General features: G+C 47.1%; 1 protein-coding gene across 4 annotated transcripts in view; it reads left to right on the forward strand.

The window, feature by feature from the left end:
* SYTL4 (synaptotagmin like 4) overlaps positions 1 to 17,056 on the forward strand; it is a 1,339,985-nt gene that overhangs the window by 838,880 nt on the left and 484,049 nt on the right. The window lies entirely within an intron of this gene.

Below are 17,056 nucleotides of genomic sequence, written 5' to 3' on the forward strand. Positions count from 1 at the left end.
ATTAATCAGACCACTGGTAAAAGACAGGATAATCTAGAAGCGCACATCTCTGTGAAGGTTTGGGTACAATTCTTCAAAGACAAATATAAGCTACCAGATCAATTTGAGAGCGTAACTAATCCCTGTGTAAATGTAAGCATTCATGGCTTCTCCAGCATGGGGTCTGGCATGGATTCACATGCTCATGAATATTCCCCGTCGTCAGGCTGGGAATCCTCGGTAAAGAAAAAACCAGTATCAGTTTCGTTTCTGATCTGTCTTTCGTAGTAGTAACCAATCACTGGTCTCTGCGTCATACTGACCACAGCCAATGACTGCCCTCTACCTAAGCACCGCCTCTGGCAGCCATCTTCAGATTTTTACGCACGTTCATGTGTTGGGATCCTCGTGCTATTGCTCTCGAGCGTTAGTGCTATTTTTTCACGTTTTTTGCTCAAAAACTTTGTTTTTTCGGTCAAAAGAGCCTCAAGCTCCACCGGCTCTCTATCCGATCAACGGGGACCCGTGTCGGATTCGTCTGCGCCCCTCAAGGGTGAAGATTTCGTCGAGCTACGCTTTGGAGGACTCCAGAAGCTTCTCAGGCCCGGACATGGCCCAGGAGAAGGGAAGCTCGACGCCCGGAAAGCTGTTCAGGGTCTGCCCTGGATGCCAGCTGCAGAACGTCTTTAAGGAGGACGAGCACTCCTTTTGTCTCTACTGCTTACATGAGGACAAGACGCACGTGGAGAAGGACTGTGCGTTTTGCGGCAATATGTCGGAGCGGACCATGAAGGACCGCCATCAACGTCTCGCCAACTGGCTGGAAGGGAAGAGCCCGTCAGGCGAGAAGAAGAGGCAGAAATCCGAGCGGTCTTCTAAGACCTTTGAGGACGCCCCGGCGACGGGGGTCCAACACAAGGCCAAGCACCGCGAGTCCGCTGGCACCGGGAGCGCCGAACGGTCGGGCTCTACGGGCGCCAGGCAGGGCGCACCCTCCCCGGCACCATCAACCACGAGCCAACGCTCTGGGTCGGGTAAGAGGAAGGGCGAGCACCCGGCAAAGCTCCTGGAGAGGCCCCGGTCGAGCTCGAAAGCCCCATCGGAGGGGGAGCGAGGCAGTGTCCCCCCCTCAAGGATAAGGCGGTGAGCGCACCTAAGGTGGTGAAGGCCTTAATCCATCCGGCCAAGCCCTCTATCGATACTGTCGCGGCGACCCTGGCTCAGCCTGTGGAGGCTACACCAGTGGTGGCGACCTCGGGGCTCAGAGTCTCCCTGCCACCTCGGAGGGAGTCCTCTTTTGTGCCCATCGATAGGACCCCCGTGAAATCCCCGGCGGGGAAGAAGAAAGGGGGGCAGGGCGTCGTCGTAGATTCAGCTTCAACCTCGGAGGAAGAGCTGATCGAGGTCTTAAGCCACGGCCTTGGCGTGGAAGAAGACCGGCCCGTCGGGATGGATCCCGACGCAGGTGACGACGACATCGTCGAGGGTGCCGACGGGGCCCCTGATCGCCCGTCGGATTCCCCTCTGCCAGCACCGCAGGACAACTCGGCGGCCATTTTGTTGGCTATACAGTCCTTATGCTCAGAGATAAGGACGAGACTACCGTTGCCGACGGAGGAACCTCTCCCATCGGGGGAGCCTGAACCGGGACCTTCTGGCATTCCCCCACCCAAGAAAAGAAGGATTCACCCTCCACCTCCTTTTCAGCCGTCGCGCACCGTCCAGCCCTCCTCCCCGTCCACCCGAGGGGATGATACGGGGACTGACACGGCAGCGATGGGTACGGACGACTAGGTATACGACGAGGATCTACCGTCGTCACCTCCCACCAGGGCTTCTCCGCCCGACGAGATTGGTTCGTTCCACTCCATGATCGCCAGGGCATCCGAGCTTTTCCAACTCTGCCCTGAGGAGAAGAAAAAGGAAGGATTCCTTTATCAACGGCGCGAGGCCAAGAGGAAGACGGTCCTCGCGGTGCCTCTACTGGACGACATTTGGGATGAGGGCCTCGCCCTCCTCAAGAACCCTTCCACTACGCCAGCTAGAAGAGACCGGTACGAGAAGAAGTACCGGGTCCCGGACGCGGCCCCCCTGTGCCTCCGGGCGCAGCCTACCCCGGACTCCGTCGTCTCCGCGGCGGCCAGGAAGAAAGCGGGGGGGTGCGGCCTCCACATCGACTTCCCCACCGGACGGCGAGGGAAAGAAATTGGACACTATGGGACGCAGGGTCATCTCATCTGCAGCGACGACGATTTAAGCGGCCAACGCCTTGGCTATCGTGGCCCGCTACGACAGGGAGCTATGGTAGAAACTGGCTCTCCTGCTGGACTTCCTACCGGACAAGAGGGCGGATGCCCTGGAGATCCTACAGGAAGGTGAGGTGGCGTCGGACCACGCCATCACTATTGCGACGGACATCGCCGACACTGGGTTTCGCCAGTTGGGCAACGGCGTGTGCCTTAGGCGGCGTGGATGGCTCAAGGCTACGGACTTCCGTCAAGACGTACAGACCAGAGTCCTGGACATGCCGTTCGATGGGAACAACCTGTTTGGGAAAACAGTGGACGATTCCCTTCAGGCCATTAAAGCGGACACTGAGACGGCCCGGGCCCTTGGGGTTCTGCAGCAACGACGGACGCCCTTTCGGAGCAGCGGAGGCAAGGGCGCCTCCAAAGGTTCCGGCGGCGGTTTCTCCACCTACCGTCAAGCGGCCCGCTCGTCGTCTCAGGAGGCCTACAGAGGACGAGGCAAGTCCGGCGGACCCCGCTGTCGTCGCCAAGGAGGTCAAGGCGGCAAAGCCTCGTCGAAACAGGATTGAACCGACCGTGGGGTCGGGCCCCCACCGATGCACCCTGGTGGGAGGCCGGCTGGCGAGCTTCGTCAGCGTGTGGGAGTCCATCTCCACTGACCGTTGGGTGCTGGACGCCTTAGCCCGGGGCCACGCGCTCGAGTTTCAAAGAAGGTGCCCGCGCGTCCCCCCCGTGGCCAGGAAAGAGCTTCACGTCCCTCAGCTTCTCCTGGAGGTAAGGGCGATGCTCAGGAAGGGCGCAATCGAACTCGTCCCAAAGAGGCTTCGGGGCTCCGGAGTTTACTCGAGATACTTCCTCGTGAAGAAGAAGACGGGAGGATGGCGCCCCATCCTAGACCTGCGACATCTGAACAAATTCATCAAGGCGCAGAAGTTCCGGATGGTCACCCTCCAGCACGTCCTGGGTCAGCTGGAGGAAGGAGACTTCCTGTCGTCGTTGGATTTGGAGGATGCCTACTTCCATATTCCCATCCTAAAGGGGCACCGAAAATTCCTCAGGTTTGTGGTCCAAGGGCGTCACTACCAGTTCAAAGCCCTCCCCTTCGGACTACGGTCGGCACCCAGGGTATTCACCAAGTGCCTTGCACCGGTGGCGGCGCAGCTGCGCCGCGAGGGGATCCACGTCTACCCCTACCTGGACGACTGGCTCATCCGAGCCAAGACGAGGGAGCTCGCCGTGGAGCACACGGCAAGGACCGTCCAACTTCTCACGGACCTGGGATTCTCCGTGAACTACGCCAAGTCCCACCTGGTACCCGCGCAAAACTCACTGTTTCTGGGAGCGAAGCTCGACACAGTGTCCCTTCTGGCCTCCCCTTCGGAGGAAAGGACCAGGTCCATCCTGGGCAAGGTACAGCGGATGTTGGCTTCCGACGCGGCCAAGGTGAGGTCCATCAAGTCCCTCCTCGGAATGATGTCTTCTTGCATCTACCTCATTCCCATGTGCAGGCTCCGGATGCGTCCGTTGCAGGAGTTCCTGGACGCGCGCTGGATCCAAACGACGGGCGGCTTCGAGGAGAGGATCACACTCGACGAGAGTTTCCGCCGAGCGGTCCGGTGGTGGGGCACCCGCGCGCATCTGACGGCGGGCATGGACTTCCAGACCCCAGACCACCAGGAGACAGTGACCACGGATGCCTCCCTGGAAGGGTGGGGAGCGCACACCGAAAATCTGCACGCGAGAGGCCTTTGGCTCCCGACGGAGAAGTCCCTCCATATCAACGTCCTGGAGCTCCGTGCAGTGTTCTGGGCCCTCAGGTCCTTCCTTCCGTCCCTCAAGGGCAAGGTGGTGAGGATCTTCACCGACAACACCACCACCATGTTTTACATCAGGAAACAGGGCGGAACCAGGTCCCCAGCACTGTCCAAGGAGGCGCAGGACCTGTGGCATTGGGCCGTCGCCCAAAGGATGTTTCTGGTGCCGTTTCATCTGGCAGGGATAAAAAACACCATCGCCGACTCACTCAGCAGGGAGCTGCGCTTGTGCCACGAGTGGAAACTACGGCAGGATCTAGTGGATCACCTCTTCCGACGGTGGGGCACACCCCAGATCGACCTGTTCGCGACGGCGACGAACTCCAAGTGCCGGAGGTTCGCCAGCAGGTTTCCCCAGGCGAGGAGCATGGGCGATGCTTTCTCGTTCCCATGGGAGGGCCTGTTCCTCTACGCGTTCCCTCCTTTGCCACTGCTAATCCGGCTCGTCAACCAGCTCAAGAGGTCACGGTGCAGGATGATCCTCGTCGCACCTGCGTGGCCGAGGCAGATATGGTTCCCGGACCTTCTGGACTTGTCAACGTCCCCGCCAATCAAGCTGCCGGTGGACGCGGATCTACTCTCCAGGGAAGGAGGCGCCATCCTCCACCACGATCCGAAATCGCTGAACTTGCATGCCTGGCTCCTGCAGCGCTAGAGTTTGGAGGATACGACATACCGGCCGACTGCAGAGAGGTTCTTGCAAAGGCCAGGGCGTCCTCGACTCTTAAATGCTACGGACACAAATGGAAGAGGTTCTCTGTCTGGTGCCACGCACAGAAGATTAACCCTCTACGGATTACGGCTCCCCAGGTACTGCCGTACCTGCTGACGCTGGCCAAAGCTGGACTGCCACACGCGTCCATCAAGATTCATCTTGCTGCGATCTCCCAATACACCAGAACCACGGGGCGGACGTCCTTGTGGTCTCATCGTCTGGTGAAAGAGTTCATGAAGGGACTGTTCAGATCGTTCCCGCCGGTGAAGGCTCCGGCCCCGGCGTGGGAGCTCAACGTGGTGCTGACCAAGCTCATGGGACCTCCGTTCGAGCCTCTGCACTCGGCCCCGTTGAAGTTTCTGTCGTGGAAAACAGCGTTTCTTGTGGCCATCACCTCCGCACGACGGGTGGGAGAGATCCAGGCCCTTTCCTGCAAGACCCGTACTTGACTTTTCACGACACAAGGGTAGTGCTCAGGACGCACCCCTCCTTCATGCCCAAGGTACCGTCGGACTTCCATCTCAACGAACCCTTGGTGTTGCCTGTGTTCTTCCCATCGCCTTCGTCGCCGGCTGAGAGGACTTTGCACTCGCTGGATGTGGCTAGAGCGCTGAAGTTCTACGTGGACCACACGAAGTGTTTTCGGAAGACGTCACAACTCTTTGTGAACTTTGGACCTGTCAATCAGGGGAAGGCTCTCTCGAAGGCTTCCATTTCCAGATGGCTCTCCGGCTGTATCATGTACTGTCACCGGTTGGCAAACCGACCACTGCCTGGCCGTCTGAGAGCCCATTCCACCAGAGCGATCGCAGCTACCACGGCGTTCCTTTCTGGTGTGCCCCTGCTGGACATATGTAGGGCTGCTACGTGGAGGTCGACGCACACCTTCACGAAATTCTACTGCGTCGATCGGGATTCCAGGAAGGAGTCCAGGGTCGGCCAAGCAGTGCTGCGCAACCTGTTCGCCTGAGGTGAGCCTGGTGAGGAGGTAAGATGCTTAATGTTGAGTTTGATGTGATGCTTAATGTTGAGCCTTTGCCACCTCCCGTGGTTGTGCATGTGTGTACTGCTATGTAATCTTTATTCATGAGCATGTGAATCCATGCCAGACCCCATGCTGGAGAAGGAACAAGTTACTTACCTGTAACTGTTGTTCTCCAGCATGGGTCTGGCATGGATTTACAAATGCGAACCCTCCCGCCTACCCCTCTGCGGCTCTTCACTTGGTCATACTGCCACTTCACGTGCTACCAAATCTGAAGATGGCTGCCAGAGGCGGTGCTTAGGTAGAGGGCAGTCATTGGCTGTGGTCAGTATGACGCAGAGACCAGTGATTGGTTACTACTACGAAAGACAGATCAGAAACGAAACTGATACTGGTTTTTTCTTTACCGAGGATTCCCAGCCTGACGACGGGGAATATTCATGAGCATGTGAATCCATGCCAGACCCATGCTGGAGAACAACAGTTACAGGTAAGTAACTTGTTCCTTATGTCCTTGGAATGAAGATGATATTCTATGGGCCATATGCAAACTCAATTCCTCTAGAGCACCAGGCCAAGATGGCATTCCGTCATATGTGATCAAAAAAGATCCAAATTTATGGGCCTCGATTCTGAAAATTACATTTTATTTGATCTTTAGTACAAAATCTATACTGAAAACATGGTTGAAATCTCTTGTTATTCCCATCTACAAGAAAGGACATCTATCTGATCTGGAAAATTCCAGACCTAATGCCTTGTACTAGTTCTATACTGAAAATAATAAAGGTCTGCATTTTATTTGAATTATTTTAACGTACACACTATCAAAATGTGATCTTAAATTGTGAAAAAGTTTGTACCAAAAATGTATTTGTAACATAATTTGGATATTTTATTTGATGAAATACAATGTAATGTGATAAAATGTATGTAGTTGACTATGAAACATTGTAAAATTGTAAATGTTGTTTTCAACTATACACAATAAAAAAAAGAAAACGTTACCTCCCCCTCCCCCGGACTAATCCTCATGAAACCGTATATAGCCCTGTCAGATTGTTCCTGCAAAGTTGGTGAGATTTCGTTAAGGGAGGGCAAAGTTATAGGGGGGTTCCCAAAATGTGTGGTTTTTCCCATAGACGCAATGGAAACATATTTTTGTTCACGCCTACAGGCCAAACCGCTGGATGGATTTTCACCAAATTTGTGGCAGGAGCAGCGGCTTGATTCTGAAAGCTTTTGTACATTTGGTCTAAAACCGGGCAGTACCTTTTTTTTTTTTCTTTTTTTTTTTAAATGACCAAAAAGTGGGTAAAAAACAATTAGTGATAACTTGGTTTGATCCGAGGACAGGCCTCCAATTGGCCGGTAGGGCAATGTGATGTCCGCGGACATCGGACGCGGCCACTGATTGGATGGAGGAAAACATGAGGTGCGTCACATTTTTGGAAACCACCCGCCAAGTTTGATTCGCGGACATCGCCCGTTGTTCGTGAACATTGTGGTAAAAACATTAAAAAACACAACATTGCACTTGTCAAACTTATCACACAATCTCTGGGAAGGTGTAGGATGATGAGGATGGGATGGGAGATGGCCTTCAAAATTCTAAAAATTGGCATGTTTCTTTCTCCGATGGCCGCAAACAGTCCGGGACAGTGCTGTATTGTCCACGAACATCTTAGACGTTCGGGGGCATCTATGCTTATTTGTGCATTACAGGGTTGGCGAAAAGCAGTTTTTGGATGGTTTATAACCTTGGCGCCACTCAATGAAATTCCATGACATTTTGGAATTTCATGCTAGGCCTGATTCAGAATGGATTTTGAAAGTGTGGTGCTGTTTTGTCAAGATGGAACAATTAGAGGGGTGTCCCAAAATATTGTAAACACTTATAAATGTGGTGCCATTTCACAAATCTGCACAGAAGCTTGCAAAAAGATTTTAGATCTAGATAAACATGTTTTAGCAAGGTTTGGTGGGATTTTGTCAAGAGGGGGCAACATTAGAGGGTGTGGGACCCAAAATATTGTAAAAGGCTTATGAATGTGAAGCCATTTGACTTATCCGCACAAAAACCTGCAAAAAGAATTTAGATTGAAATGTAAATGTTTTTGCAAAATTGGGTGTTTTTTTTTTCCAAGAGGGGGCTAAATTAGAGGGGGCGTCTCAACATTTTTAGATGGCTTATAGCTTTGTTGCTGTTTGATGAATGTGGACAAATGTTTTCAGAAAGATTATAGACCCAACCTTGAATATTTGTGCCAAGTCTGGGGCTAAGTTATAACTATTGTATGTACAAAAATAAAACCTGGGCGGATTTCCAGCAAACTCGTGTAAGGAGCACTGGCAAGGACCTGAAAGCATGGTTTTGCAAATGTGTCCGTGTTTTATTTTTTGAAAAAGTAGGTACAAAAAATAGTGATATACCTTTGGTGACTGAGGTATGGCCTGTGGCCAGGGGCAGTGGCCAGATTATCCGGGTCATGGCATAAGGTCATGACCTGGACAATCTGGCTACTGGCTATGACCACGAGGGACGACTCATGGGGTTAAAGTGGCCAGAGACCAGATATGCAGTAAAGTTTTTCGAAATTGGGATAGGTTTGAAAGGGAAAAAAATGTGCTCTTGGGTACAGGTTGAAGATCTGGATGGGATTGCAGCAAATATGCTCGAGGACGATCAGCAAAAACTTGAAAGCATGGTTTGACAAATATGTCCGGTGTGTTTCGATTATTTTTTTTTTTATATAAATGAGTACACAACATAGTGATATAACTTTGGTGTCTGGGCAATGGGCCTTGCCGTCAGCAAGGCGAAATGTGTACTGTAATTTGCATATTTGGGCATGCAGCATGGCGGAAGCGGTAGGTTTGAATGGGGAAAAATATTGTGCTTGCGGTTACAGCCTGAAGTGGTGGAGTAGATTACAACAAACATGCGCGACGAACATTAGCAAGTACCTGCAGGCATTTGGAAATATGTTTTGTGTTTTATTTTTCCATAGTGTAAGAATGAAAGTAGAAAAACTAGTGATATACATTTGGTGTCGGGGTAGTGGGCCTGGCAAACGCAAATATGTACTCTGATTTGCTTATTGGGGAATGCGGCATGGATTTGAAGACTGGCCATGGCTGCAAGCCATGAGCACTGGCCAATGGTTACATTATTATGGTATAGTGGACACTGAACTAGGATACAGGGTAGGTGCAGTAAATAGGGGTGATTTGGTTCAGCTGGTGTCATGGTGGAGCTTTATGCCATAGGCAATTGAATGATGATTTCCATCACCAGCATGCCATGCTGATAATGACAGACATAAGTATGGGCTGCAAAAAATATGTTTCTTAAAGGAGATTTATAGTTCTTTCATATATGTGAAAAGAGTAAATATTAATAACTTTTATACAGTGATGTAACATCATGAAACATGTTCCCTTATAAAAATCTATTAAATTGACAGGAAAAAAACTTTGATATAGAGATGTTATGGTTAAGGAGCATCCCACCATTGGCACTCCTCTGCTCCAGTAGTTACCCAGTGGCATCCCAACTTGGCATTCCTTGGAAATTCCCTCCTGGGTTTTCATGAGCAGTTGCCCATCCGTACTGCCCCTTCTATTTATGCACGTCTGTCACTGCACAATGCATGTGTGCATTTATAGGAGCATTGTATTTTGGATAAGTAAGGGAAATGTAGATGGAAAAGATTTGTAAAAGATTGTTAAGTGGTAGTTGGTGTCTGGAAGCTTAATACGGTTCTCTTTGCCTTCTGCAGGCAGCGATGGAAAGGGAACAGGGGCACGGCATGGAGCCATGCCTTTCCTTTCTATGGTGGCCATCTTGGAAAAGGATTTTCCTTCCTACATCAGGACGTTGCGGGCATGCCAGTGTGGGAAGAAAAATCGTTTTTTTTAGCACCCTGAGTTGCCAAAGCGTTAACCAGGGGTGCTAAAAAAAAGTACTTTGGCAACTCGGGGTGCTAATGGTCTTTATCCCCCATTGGAGGGCCTGGAACGGGGGATAATGGTCCAGAGCCCTCGTTATCCGTCCTGCTTCGATTGGGCCAATAACTTGGGCTGCCATGACATTATTCCCCATTCCAGTCCCTGGAACGGGGGTGAACGCCACATTATTCCTATTAGCATAAAACAAAATGCTAATGCAAATGTTGGAAAATCTTATTGAGTCTATGTACTTTACTGAGAAATGTAAAGTAGATGGAGTCGATAAGATATATATTTTTTTTTAGTTTTCTTTTTTAACTGTGAAAGGTTGTTCCTAAAGGAACCTTGTTTTGTTGTTTTTTAATTTTTTTTTTTTTTTTTTTGCAGGAGAGGTTAGAACGTAAGGTGGTGAGGGAAATGAGGGAAGAGGCACCAAGCAATAATATGGAGGGGCAGGTGAACAGGGGAAGAAGTTGCGTGTGTGGTACATCTAAGGTAGGGGGCAGTGTTTCTCATGCTCCTTGATCACAGCTTCAAAAACACTTCGAAATTGCTCCCCACTGCAGAGTGGTGTGTTGCAGTATATACATAGGACTGTTTTGTTCGAAAGATATGGATAAACAGCCACTTTTATCGCTTGCAAGTGTGTGGGAGCGAGGGGTCCTCAAGCCCCCTCGGTTCGTACGCTCCTCAGTACGAGGCTTGGACCACGTGCCTCCGGTAGTGGTATTACCCCTTGCCCTTATGTAAAGTTAACCACGGTTGACTGCTGCATAGATGAGACTTCCGAGCAGGACACGGGGCATCCATCTTTTGTACCCCTTTTCGACTCCATCTTGGGTAAACAGGCCTCACTGCGATAGTACAGCAATGCTCAGCTCCCCTTTCCACCGCAGCAGCCAAGGACAGAGACACACACACAAGGCGCGCAGGGAGCTGGCTGGCCCCCACCCTTGCACTCCCCCTGCGAAGGAAAGCTCTGCGCTTCCATTCTCACGCTGAAGCTGGAGAAAGTTGCAACAATCAATATGCTACAGTTTTCTTCCTCTGAGATCACTGTTCGTCTGAGAACCGGCATGTGAACCAGGATGAGCTAAGCACTTTCTGCTCGATTCGTCCTCATAAAAGTGCAAGCCACCCACCCACATAAGAACAATTTATTGCCATCCTGACCCTGCACCACTTGTAAGGTATTTCTTTCAAGTCCCCAACCCTCACCTGTGCTGGGAATCCCACCCAACACACCCACTACTAACATTAAGCATTTTTATTACTATATATGTTTTTACTTGTACTAATGAGTTTGAAACCTAGAAGAGATGCAAAACATAGCCTGATTCTTTTACATGCACAATAAAGGTCAACGCCTTCAATTAAAGCCACGAATGACCCACTTGTACTGACAATGATCATTGTATGTAACTTATGTAGAAATGTGACAAGTAGCATAAAATGTTTTAAATAAATGTATTTAGTATGAAACATATTAGCTTAGGTAGTGACCGGACCTTGACCTGCATGGAGCACAAGATGTTTGACGTCCGTCAGCTACTCAGCCAACCAGGAAGAAGAGATGCTACCCACACCTACAGCACCACACCGTCTGGCCAATCGGGTCCATTTAGTATTTTTTGTTAGTTACTTTAACTAATATAAATGTTGTTACTGATGTAATGTGGCGAGAGTTTTTTGGGTTATTTCCTAGCTGGAGAAATAAACCATCCTTTGAACTCTTGCAGCCGGGTCTCAGTGCCTCTTTCCCCGACAAGGGGTTTTGTCTGCTATTTTATTTTTTCTGTCACACGTAGTAAGACGGGGAAAGGCACCTACACAAGGTAGCTGGTGGGATTTTGTGTCCCACAGAAGTGGGCTGAGTGGTTACAGTATTGGTTGAGCAAGATGAGTTGGAGGAAGACAGCCAACTACTTGCTAAGAAAGGAACAACCTTTCTGAGAGCAATACAGTGGTGTGATTGGGTGTGAGGGCGTATGGAGGTGGTCCCATAGGAGTACTGTCCAAGTAGTCCACGATTGAGTACTCAGTGCATTTCACTTTGGCAGCTTTAGCCTTTGGTACATTCCCAACAGTGGTAAAGAACGGCCACACCCATGATTCTCTCTGGGTGCTAGAGGTGGGCACTTCTTCTTGGTCCTCTTCATTGTCTTTGGAAGGACTGCACTTTTTTGTTGTGTAGGTCCTCCTGCTGATGGTGGTGGTGGCGGCTCTTGGGGAGGAAAGATGGCAATAGCTGATGCCATTTTTGAAATAAATAGAAGTTTTGCTAATATTCTTCCCAGTATGAGCTCTGTACTAGATTGTTAATGGATAATGAGTAAGAATAAGTGTAGAAGCTGTGCAAGGGTAAATATTGAGCTTGAAAGTTGCTAGATCAGCAGAAAGTCCAGTTCCGAACAGTCTGCAAAGCACAGAGCCGATCGCAAAGTGAGGACCCGTTTTACAGGTGAATCTTTCTAAAAGTGGAAAGTGCCTTTTTTCTTTGATCTCAGTGTCTTATTGTCCTAAATATTGAGCTTGAAAGTTGCTAGATCAGCAGAAAGTCCAGTTCCGAACAGTCTGCAAAGCACAGAGCCGATTGCAAAGTGAGGACCCGTTTTACAAGTGAATCTTTCTAAATCGGACAAAAATGTTGCAATTTTGGGGTAAGTATGATATTAGTAAGTTGTAGGAAATTAGCATGCACTGGTAAAAACTCATGAAATTCACTGAACAACTTTGTTAAAGGGACATTATGGTTAAGTTGCACTAATAACCTATGAAATTCAATGAAAAAACTTTGTTAAAGGGATGCTATGGTTACAAGTAAAACCGAAAAACTCTTGAAATTCGCCAGTTGTGGTAAGCTAAGCAACCATAACTTGCGCCACCACCGTGCACTGCTAAGACTAGCACCCATGACATAAAAGGTAACATCACAAATGTCATTGATGACATCACGGATGACATCACATATCTGGGCGACTTGTTTTTGTTCACTGACATATCTGAGCCATGGATGCATGGAAAGTGCCTTTTTTCTTTGATCTCAGTGTCTTATTGTCCTTTAGTTTGGTTTTGATCAACAAATCCCGTAAGTTAATGCTCCTCTGGAAAGCAAAGATATAGGTTTTTCCACAAAGATTCTGCAATTTAATGTCACAGGTGAGTAGTGGTCACTGCTTAAATATGGCCTTATTTTAGCTGTTTGAATACTATATTTACCCACAAATACCAAAGATTTTTGTTCCAAATCAGTAGTTGTTCTTTCTTTGGTCACTAAGGAAGACCTTTCTTTACGTTCTATTTTGTTTCTAGTTTCTGCCACTTCCTCCTCCTGGTATCCTCTTCTTTTGAATTTTGCATCATTCTTTCTAGCTCTGCCTCACACTAATCTTCAGTGTTCACTATCCGTTTCACACGCAGTAATTGACTGTACGGTAAGCTTTTGATGGTGGAAGCAGGGTGAAAACTCATTTTGTGCAACAAATTATTTCTATCAGTGGGTTTGTGATGCAAGGCAGTATTGAAACCAGGCGCAGCTTGTGTAATCTGCACATCCAGTAAACGTATCCCTTGGTAGCCTATCTCGTGTGTAAATGATATTCTGTTGTCAATAATGTTGAGATATTCTAAAATAGATGGTGTTTCTCGAGTGCCATTCCATATTGGAGAAATGTGATTGATGTATGACCCCAGTATCGTATCTATTTATGCCATACAGAGTGTTGAATAATGTGATCATAGTCAAACTTAAGCATACATTTATTTGCATATGCTGGAACCATGGTGGCCCCCCATCGCAGTTTCACTTGTTTGCAAATAAAAAACAGTTTTGGGAAATGGGAGTTTTGTCCTATGAAATCTAGCATACTCATGATATACTCTTTAGAGGCTCCCGCTTTGTTCTCTTTCAATGATAGCCATTCTACTGCCTGTTGCACTGAACCATGAGGAATAGAAGTGTACAAACTACAGACATCTATAGTCACGTGTATGTCATTTTGATCAATTTGTTAGGTATTCAATCTGTTGAAAAAATCTTTAGTGTCTTGTATGTAAATAGGATACTGTTGAATTATCGGTTGCAACATGGTGTCTATGTAAACCCCCAGGGGTTGCAAGACACCATTAGTTGCCGATAAAATAGGGCGACCAGGTGGTTTCTCTAAGAATTTGTGAATTGTAGGTAACAAGTAGAAATGAGGTACCTTAGGATGACATTGTAACATAAATAACTTAGTTTTATCATTGATCCAATCGTAACCTTCTGCCAAATCCAGAAGAACTTTTAGATTGTCTATAATTTCCAAAGTGGGATTATGTGTCAGGATACTGTATGTGTTCTGATCTCCAAGTTGTCTCAAACATTCTTGTTCATAATCTTGTGAATTCAAAATAACTAAGGCACTACCCTTGTCAGCGGGGCGAATAGTGATTTTCCCATCTTCATATAAGTTCCTTATTATAGATAATTCCCTTTTGTCCAAGTTCTTATATTTAGGAATGTTTCTTAAGATCTTTCAATACAGCTTCATAAAACACATCAATGGTACCATGTGGTAGTGGGGGGTATATTATCACTTTTTAGGTTTTAGTTCTAAGTATTCTGACTCTCTGAGATTCGACTGTGTCCATGTTTGCAAATTTATTTTAAAAAGTTTCAATTTGCAAATAAACTTAAATATTTCAATCTTAGTATCAAATAGATTAGTACCATGTATAGTTGAGACCGCGCTGTAAAAATGTGGTCTTCTAATTTACTGAGGATTCTGTCGGATACATTTACTACTAGGTTCTCCTGCTCTGGTATCTTTTCTGCGTTCTTTGTAATCTGCCTCTTTCTCCTTCCCCGCCTGGTTCTTTTCTTCTTGGGTCTGTCCGTGAAAAAGGTTGTTTAGGTGGTGTTGGTTCTCTTTCACTTGGTGTACTTCCTGTAGTTCGTTCTAAGGCTGTGATTTCCTCTCTAGATGGTTGTTGGGCTTCTGCCCCACCCGTAGCTTCCTGTATTTGGGTCTCTGAATCAGAGCTAGTCTGTTGCATAAAGTTATTTCGATGAAATTGTTCCCTACATCTATTCATCCATTTGTATACTTCATCATTATGGTAATTCAAAGTATCACGTTTACATTTACACAACTTTTTGTTTTCACGCTCGGATTTACAACTCTCAAGTTTCAAATTAATGTCTTCTAGTTTATTAATTTCCTCTTCCCATAATGTTGACATAAGTTCAACCTTAATCTCTTCTATTTCCTTCGAGATAAGATTCAGCTGGCTTGAAAGCTCTTGAATGGTCGAAGTATCAAATCCAAGGAGTACCTTTTCAAAATATTCTCCCACTTTCTAACAAAATCTGTATTCTCTTTGAACCCCGCTGGCTCAATGGAATGCCAATTCCCTTGGTATTCTTTGGACACTGTGATACTTAGTAAGTGTTGTAGCATTTAACTTCTAGCTGTTTGATCCTTTTTGCAGGGTCTGTACCGCTAGTACTGTGACCTTTATCCCTAGTAAGGTTCAAAGTGGCCTCAGCTGTATCTGCTGTAAAACCAAGTGCCAGCTTTCTTATTGGTAATATTAGAAATACCTTTGTATGACATGATAATAGGTGTGCCTTCACCCACTAAAGAGTGCAAAAGAGTAAGCAAACCAAAGTTACTGGGTGGGCACCACTAAATGTTCTAAACCACTTTATCTGTTATATTCAACTTCTAGGCATCCTCCAGAAACCTAATACGCCCTCAATCAGGAAAAAACAGAACTGCAAATATGTCTGATACGCCATTGGTGTAGTAAATACGTCTGCATAATAAATAATATCAGTAATCGATATGATTCAACAAAGAAGACAATTATTGTTCAAAATTATTTAATTGGTGCTCTTCTGTTGTTGTCATTACAAGGATGCAGAGACCAGTGCCGATGTATTTTGGATCCAACTGTCCATCCTCAGGGCATACTCTAAAAAATGCACAGTGTAAACAGTACTCAGTGATCGACCCTAATATATACAGTCATTTAAAAACTAAAATAATGCTAGGTAAATAAACCATAATCCTACCTGCCCTTCTAAATAATTGTTGCACCTACAACAATAGTTGTAGCCATATAATATTTTGTAGGTGCAACAAATTTCTAGGAGGACAGGTAGGACATGGTTTATTTATCTAGCATTTTCTAATGTCCATTGACTTATAGCCCTTCCAACATATATAAAGAAGTGCTATTTAAGTTACCCTAGCTGATCTGAACCCTGATTGGTGGTCATTGAAGAGTTCATGGGGTTCATTGTTTGCTTCTTACATGTTTGAGAATCTTTCTGATGAAGGGCTTTTTAAAAAACGTCCAGTAGTTGGAGGGAGCAATACACTTGTAATTTCCTATTTCCGATGGTGGAGAGATGGAGGTTGAGGAGGGTGGGAAAGATTCCAGGCACAACAGAACAGTTGCTTGTTGGTGAGTGAAGGTGCCAGCCAATCAATACTATATTTGATAGTTTTGCAGGATAAGGGAGAATATGCTTGCACTTTCTCTGGCCCTAGCTACAGCCTTCTGGTGTATTAGTAAATAATGAAGTACAGAGGATCAGTCTTGCAGAGGCCACTTGGAAAATTTGAATATAACCCGAAGGTTCACTGGTAACCAGGGCACATTGCACAAAAAGAGAATGATCTGTTTTAAGTGAGGAATGTGTATCATCATTCATGAAACCTCATTCTGCGCTAGGTGAATCCTCCTGGTCTGATGCAAGGGAATCATGGAATGAAGGGTCTTTTGTTGTCAATGTGTCAACACAAAGGTGTTGAGCAGTCATTCCAGAGCCAATGCCAACTAGAGTAGGTGTCCTTGGAATAGAAATCCCATTCTGGACTCTGCAACATCTTCAGCAAGAGAATTATCGCAGCCAACCATGACATCCAAGCTGTGCATCATTGTCACAAAAAGGCACCAAACAACATTAAAAAGTGGGAAATGCAAAGTCCCTTATCCTGTTGAGTGGCTTTTGAAACCACATTTATTTGGTCTACTCTGGAGTCATGGGCCTTCGCCCAGTCCCATGGACAGGGGTTTTCGTTTCAGCTTCCTTTGCATGGTTGGTAGTGTTGGCTACATGACCATTGTTTTTACTTCGAGAATTGTTTATGGTCAGTCTTTCAGTATTCAAGCAAGCACCACTGAGAGATAGATTGCTGTGGTTCCCACATTTAATAATTGGTAGAATTCTGTCTCTGTTCCCCGAGATCATTAGTAGTTTCCGAAGTTCACATTCGGTTGTGAATTTGTAGCCTTCTTGCCGGCCAGGGCAGACTACTCTGGTTAGTCTACTCTTAGTTTCCAAGTGTGATGTGCCCCAGTCTTGGGAGGG

Source organism: Ambystoma mexicanum, chromosome 5p (genome assembly GCF_040938575.1).
Source record: "Ambystoma mexicanum isolate Mex_15411 chromosome 5p, UKY_AmexF1_1, whole genome shotgun sequence".
In the NCBI taxonomy this organism is placed as follows: Eukaryota; Metazoa; Chordata; class Amphibia; order Caudata; family Ambystomatidae; genus Ambystoma; species Ambystoma mexicanum.